At 36.5% G+C, this 7981-nt stretch overlaps 1 protein-coding gene across 1 annotated transcript in view; it reads right to left on the reverse strand.

The window, feature by feature from the left end:
• Positions 1–270: 270 nt before the first annotated feature.
• LOC100748844 overlaps positions 271–7981 on the reverse strand; it is a 403660-nt gene continuing 395949 nt past the window's right edge. Inside the window, exon 11 of the mRNA XM_024367091.2 lies at positions 271–600. The gene's annotated coding sequence lies outside the window, so the exon portion shown is untranslated. The remainder of the gene's footprint in view (positions 601–7981) is intronic.

A 7981-nucleotide genomic window follows, 5' to 3' on the forward strand; every position in this document is an offset into this window, starting at 1 on the left:
GATAAATCTTTGATAACCACTATCGACGCAACATTCCAAACAGAACCAACTTTTCTCCATTGATTTCAACATTCCATATGTTCCGTCGTTCATTATTCTCCTACATCCGATGTTCCTCGTCATCGGGACAACGAACTACAAATAATCTTAAAGACTTTTTACGCACTGTCTAGAGCGTCCATCTAAATTAGATCTGTACAATAATGGCCCACTTTATAACGGCGATATTTCTCCAGCGAAAGAAAACGATTTTAATCTTTTTTTTTTTTTACACGATTTTAAGTTAACTCGCGAATAATTATCGTCGAAACGATCGCCGATTTTTTCGAGGATGAGCTACTGATCAAATCGATCGACCGAAAAAGGGAATTCTATTATTAAAGGTAAAAACGATGTTTTTTTGTTTCACCGGTGTTCGTAAAGATCAGATCGATCAGGCAGATCGACGATCTATCGTTGATCCTGAGAATCGATTATCGTGACCGGTGCTTAGTCCGTGATTAATTAATCTCACCAACGACACGCGATATTATGTTGTTGCTTCCAGCCGTGAAATTCATGTCTGACCGCCGGTGGTTGTCTTGGCGCAGTTGCGATAACCTGAAACAAATTTTACACATTTAGCACACTTTATAATTTTTAGAAATATAGAATTTATTTTTAAGTAACATTGTATATTTTTCTTTTCGTATCTTTAACACGTTGACTACCACGCGAATTTGATATATTTTGCCCTCGAAGCGGCTATAGATTGAAATATGCTACACCACAACGTTTAATTCATTTGAAACAATTAATCACTTTAAAAAATTTAGTAACGTGAGTCTCTGATGACCACGATATATTGAACTTCATGGAAAAACCAATTTGCAAACATAGCGCCACATAGTTTATGAATATGAAAAGTAGAATGCAGTATGCTATCTAAAAGAGACAAAATGAGATTATATCAACGACAATATCTTCTACTTTCTTGAAACAGACTTCTTATATTCACGTCGTTTAAACATTAGAATTAGAACTAGAATTCTTTGTTATGTTCATTGTCAGAAAATCTGGTATTTCTAAAATCACGGAAGGATTGTTTTAAGCATTTATAATCTATAATCACGGCGATCTTAATATCTATAATCACGGCAATCTTAATATCTATAATCACGGTATTTACAGACGCATTGTCCATAATCAAACATTCTCTACCGTGTGTTATTCACGTTCCAAAACACGTTCAAGTAATTAACCAACGCAAACGTTAATGGAAACATATAGATAGTCAACTATCCTATCCAAGTATACACGAGTCAAAGAGGTAGACCGGCTTTAATAATTCAGAATACGGAAGCAAAATCAATCCTGGACAAATACGTTCACGTAGAGTGGACCTTTGGACACTCACTAGTGGAACAGCGCAATAAAACCGAAATAACGTATTAACGTTGAAGATAAAAGGGTGCGGAGATGAGATTTTTTTACCGAACGTAATCCGTTTCATTTCCGTTTCAGGATTATTTGTAGGGGGATTCGCGTAACAACGTATACCAAAAAACGAACGGAACTCTACTCGAACTCCTCTCTAGAAATACGATTCACTTCCTCTTCCCTTTTTCTTTGCTGACTATCCGTCAAACGTTCGAAGACAAATGACTTGGTCGACGATTGTTTCGTCCAAGAATGTAACAAAGAACATATAAGATTTTTGTCGACGAGGTTTATAATTTGATTGAGGTGAAAGGAATTCTTGAGTACTATTTAATCATAGTAATTATGAGTCTTTTCTTTATAACATTAATTCTAGAATTTTTTACTTGTCTTATGTTTTATTATTATATAAAATTGTGTCATAAACCTAGCATTTCTTTTAGAATCATAAATTACAAAAAACAAACCGAGATATTTCGATCACCGGATTCAATTTCATTCCGACCAATATATTTTTACTACATGAAGACACGTTCTTCAACTAAGATTACATTTATACACTTGTCTACAAGGAGCAATTCACTTAAACGTAGAGTATTTCTTTGATTCAATGAAACCCAAGTAGCTCATTATCACTTCTTCTAAATAAACATTACGACTAAATAACAACTAAAGAATTAATTAATCGCAAGACATACACGACACAACGCTACAAACGGACAAAGATCGTCCATTCAAGACGCTCTTTATCGCCTTCAAGATCCTTTGAGAGAATTTCAAAACTATACCAACACAACTCGGAACAGAACCGCGCGTTATTACGAATTTCATACGAGTTCGTTACAAGACTCGGTTCCCGAAATACGACCAGCATCTCGGTTCAATCTTCCACGGAGATTGAAGCACCGTTGGGACATGTAACTTCGAATATGAATACATTGAGGGACGCTTGTCCGTGTTACGGACGGAACACGACGAAAATGTTGGTAACACGCATAGTACTACGTTTCTATGTAGACCAGCATGTTTCCATGCGCGCAGCTTTGTGTGTGAATTCAAATGAGAGACGTCGGTTCCCGTGTAGATGCGTGTAATGGATATTTGGCCTAGGAGAAGACATAGTTGTGCACGTGCAACGGAAATGTCGGATGAGTGCTGCTACACAATTTAAGTGTAGTTCCATTTGAACATATTAATTATTCATTTTACACGACGCTTCAACGACGCCCTTGGTTTCGATCGGTTCGTCGTGTAGAATCGATTATCTAATTATATCGACTGTGATTTAGACGTCGAGACCGATTTATTGCTTTGCAGTCTGGTATACATATTCAGACTCGAAGAGTTCGCGGATTCCGTTTCGCATCAGGATCGTCGAATGCGTCGTTACTGATGCGGCTTGGATGAGCGATTCTGGAAATTCAATTATCAATTCAATTATGAAGCATTAAAGGACTGCTGCGGAGTTATACTAATCATGAGAGTGCGAATGTTTACGGTAATTTTTTACGGATTTTTTTACATATGACTAAAGAAATGAAATCTATTTGCAATGAATAGAAATTTGTTTTATCATCTGGATGTTATAATAATTAATTTATAGATTCTCGAGCTAGAATTATTATCGTAAATTTATTTACAATAAGAAAATTTAAAAAACTAACTTTTCTTTATTACATAAATAGACCTGATCAGCGTAGTATACCAATCAACATTAAATTAATATCGAACCTTGAATCACGAAAACATGTTGATTACTACATAAATATCGTATGAATAAAAGTGCAGTTGAAAATGAACATTAACAGGGGCATTGCTAGAACGTCGTGTAAAATGAATAATAATTAATATACTTAAAATGCATGGGTATACATACTTGAAATAAATGGAATACACTTAAATGTTACTATCGATGAATCTCAAAAACTGTAGCAATCTCTAGTTATCGCGATATGATAGCGACGAATTTCAATTCGCAGGACCCCACGACCATAAAGTTCTTAATGAACACTATACTAATAAAGCGAGGATATTGTATAGATATCAGGTTCCAGAATAGTCAGTATCGGCTTTCAGGATCCGTAGCTCGTCGTTATCGTAGGCAAAAGCTCGTCGTTATCGTAGACAAAAGCTCGTCGTAATCAAAGATTCATCAGAAATCATGTGATACGTGTATTAAATTACGTGTTACTGAACGTCTTTTTAAAAAACACTATCCAGCAACGAATGTTTTCGAATACGATGACCAAATGACATTATATTAAACAGTATCGAGTTTCAAATAGATTGAATCGTACACCGCAAAAATCGATATAGCCAGCACTCTCGGCGCATCCAGTGCGCTCATTTATCACCATGTCACTATAGCGATCGCATAAATCAAACCAAAAGCGTGCACAGCTCTGGTTGCACCTTCGAATCTTCGATGCACCGGTTTTAAAACTCGAACGTGGCTCGTTCTGCCGATTCGATATGGGACAAAACCAGGAGACAAAGGGCATTGTCTTCCTAACATTCGGAAAAATGATCCAATAAAATGATGATAAATCTTGATCCTCGACTCAGCGCAAAACCAGAATATTCTTCTTCGTATAGTTACGTATTTGTTCTTGGTAAGACGATGAAAAATTGTCAAACAACTCTTGTTGATTGTGTTGAATGAGCAACTCACTGATTCACCAAGTGATAAATACGATCAAGTCACTATGGCTAAATACATTAATCACTGGTCTCTCATTCAGAATTTAGTTTAGTTAGTCATCCTGTAACTGAGGGCCATAGCGATTTTCTCTCTACCAAAGTCAGATATATAAGATGTTAATGGATATGTTAAATTTAAATTGACAATTTTGATAGATTGATACTAGAGTAGATTAGAGTTGTAGATTGTGAAAGGTTAAGAAATATATTGAGTAGTTTAAAGCGGTGTGGCGGATCGGTATCAATAGGACGCAGACAGGTCGAGGCATCAACGCGGCGCAACACCTCTCGGGCGATCCGCTGGTACCAACCGCCAACACTAGAGGGCTACGACGACCACGAGTTTGTCTAACTCGCTAGCGGTCGAATATACGAGCGATTGATACAAATACCGCACCTAGCGAGACTCTCTCTACGTCTAAGGCAGGGACTACCGGGCATAGCCTTACTGACGAGTCCACCGGTAGTCCCGGGACGAAACGCGACTCTCTTTTCATCCGCCACAGCGGTTTTTATGTTTCTCACTCGAATCCCAATTGTACGCGAACGTTAAATTGTTCGCAAACAATTCACGTTAAATTTCAAAAAGTGTCATTTGATTTTCAATGCGCTTGCCTATGTAGGAGCAACGCGTGTATGAATATAAAAAAAGGCGAGGAGAACTCAATTTTTCACCGTTGACAGATCAAAATTTAGTTTCTTAAAAGAAGAGATTTACAAATGGATTTTTGCGAAAGAAGAAAGGATGGAGAATAGCGTTCATTTCTACAGAATCATCCTGTATACGGTGCAAGGCCAATCGACGCGTTGCATCGTTGCAGATTCTGCAAAAGCCGCCGCGTCGGCGTGCCACGATTGCAGGATTGACGAATCGAAAGCAAAACGGGAAAAACGAATAACAACGAGAGAAAATTGGAAATTCGGAGATTCGTACCGGAGGAAACCGGTGACGAGGATAAAGCGGCCTTGAACAATGGAGAGGCGTCGGTTATAACTCTTCTTGCAGTAGATTTATGGCAGTTTGACGAGTGGCTGTCCAACTCGCGCAATCATGCCACTCTTACGGATTTGCCGTAAACACTTTGCGTATTTACATTCCGTGCGTGAAATGTTTCACAACTTTTTCTTATTGTTACACGTTTGTTGGATGATCCATCAAAATTTCAACAAATTTCTTTCGCAATAATATTCTACAGCATCAAATGTACAATAATGTATAATAAATGTGGGATGGTATGACGTTAGCGAAAGACGTGGCTGATTGTTTATAAACGTTGTTAAGATATGTTAATGTTGTCAAGAAGTGTTGTGAGCGTTACCAAGGTTTGTTACAGTAATGATAATGCTGTCAGAGTTGAATTAATCGTGATCGAGAGAAGTTCATTGTGTTGCTGTGACGTAGAAATAGTGTTAAGCGAATTCGTGAAGTGCGATATTATATCCAATTTTGTGAGAGTGTTACAATATTGTGTTTATCATACTGTCTTTTCTGTTAATTTATAATAAACATTCCTACATAAATACGGCAGTTTAGTAGTAGGAACGATATCTGGTCAGCCAAAGGTACAGTCTTCATTAACTATATACAAGGTGTTCCAGTTTTTTTCCAGCAAAACTTATCACGATGCTCGATGGATACAAAGGAAATAGAAAAATAGAAAGAGATATTATATATCGAGAATAGAAAAATATTTTGATTTCCGATTTCCGATCACTCAATTTCAGGTTATTGAACTTTTATATATAGATAACCAAAAAAAGAAATGTCAAAAAATATTGATACGTGTAGTAAATTGATACATAGAATTTGTTGGTTCTTTGAAACGAAGCAAAACAAATTCCTGTTCTATTCCTGTCAGTTGTGTAATGATAGGAAAGTTGAATATCTAAAGCAGAGTATTAATAGGTAATGATTTCATTGATCTTTTTTTACAGCATACTGGTGTTTCTATTTACCTACTATTCACTGTTTCCCAAAATCACGTATTTCGTTTTTATACATGGTGAATAAACAGTTTAATCGCTCCGTGAAGAATCCGCTGTAGCACATGGTAAACTCGGTAAAAATACACGGTTTTTAATATGACAGTTGAAAGGTTGTGTCGTTCTAGAATTTCACCAGGCTTGTCAAGTTTTCATCTCACCAAATTGTTACGAATTGTTATGAATTCAACTCTTTAATTGAGTTTGGCGATCGATATCGCCAATATAGTCCCGTTCCTTTTTACCTCGTCAAAATGAACAATTTTTACGTAGAGCGAAGGCAAAGCTTAAAAATATTGTGTCTACGTTGAAAAAGGTTATGTGTATAAGAGAGTCGAAATTGAGTTAGAGATCCGGTAAAATTAGAACACCCAATATATATCTACTTTTGTTGAGATTACAAGGATTCAAGAAAAAAAATATGCAATACAAAAATATCGCTTAAGGTAGAAAATATAATAATTTAGATGATTACATTATATAATGATTTACATTTCTATAAATCATGCTAGATGATCTTTGATGATCTCCTAAACGTAATTTCAAGTAAGTACATAGTGTCCTAATTAATATCAAGATGAGTTCAACGATCGAATGTCTTATGAAATAAAATGGGTAATCATCGATATTTCACCCATCTCACCAATTTCGATGATTTTTGAATATGTAGTAAAAATCAATATTTTGAACAATCTTTTTTTTATACACATAACCTCCGCATGGTCTGAGTTTCTAAGATATTCGTAAAAATTGTTGATGTCAACTAACTCAAACATAAGAAGAAGATATACCTAATATGTCTATCTGTGAAGTCACAAATATAGCTGACATGTTTGTCGCCCCACCCAATCTCCGTTTATACATATTTGAACTACGAACAAAAAATAAGAATTAGGTTTGAATTAGGTGTTATATTATCGGACCGCCTTACGGCAATCAGACTGACATGGATGCAAAAATATAGGCAGAATTTGCTGTAGTGGTACCGACGATTCATTGGGAATATCTTGGAAACAAAGGCCGAGCGGCGATTTCATATATAGGAAAAATTTGTTCTAAACTTTGACCTGTACGACATATTTAAAAATCATCAAAATCGGTGACGTGGACGAGATATCGATATTTACCATTATTGCATTGTGTGAAACACGAAAGCTAACGTCTATCCTGATAAAAATTAAGAAGACAGTCAAACTTGACCGATAATCAGAACATTGATTAAAGAGGATGATCGATTGTTCAATGATGCGTTGGAACGATTATTCTAATAATATCTAAAATTATGCATATAATATATTCTAGTTATATCGCGATATTATGTATGTAGCAATATCGTAAATATCAGGCCTGTAAGTATGAAACCGGAATTTGCCTATAGATGGCTCTAGCTGATAATGTAGTTATCACTAAACTGCGTCATTGATGCCAAAAGTCTTTGTTCACATCTCACAAACATTTTCGACTCGGAACAATACAAGTTTCATAGTTTGCAATAGCGTTGAACATGTCAAATTTTGTGCCTGGAAACTACGATTTGCGGACAGCATTGATTTTCTGTTACCATTTGAAGAAAACTGCTGCAGAATCGCATCGAATACTTGTCGAAGCTTACGGTGAGCGTGCTCTTGGTAAATCACAGTGCTTTGAGTGGTTTAAAAAATTCAGAAGAGGCAATTTTGACGCGAGGAGCGAAGAACGTGGAAGACCACCGAAAAAGTTTCGAGACAGCGAATTGCAAGCGTCGTTGGACGAGGATGACGCTCAAACGCAACAACAACTCGCTGATCGATTAAACGTGACACGAGAAGCCGTCTCCATACGTTTGAAAGCCACGGGAAAGATCCAGAAGGTGGGAAAGTGGGTTCCACATGGACTGAAT

The sequence above is a fragment of the Bombus impatiens genome, unplaced genomic scaffold (assembly GCF_000188095.3).
Source record: "Bombus impatiens unplaced genomic scaffold, BIMP_2.2 scf_0276, whole genome shotgun sequence".
NCBI lineage: Eukaryota > Metazoa > Arthropoda > Insecta > Hymenoptera > Apidae > Bombus > Bombus impatiens.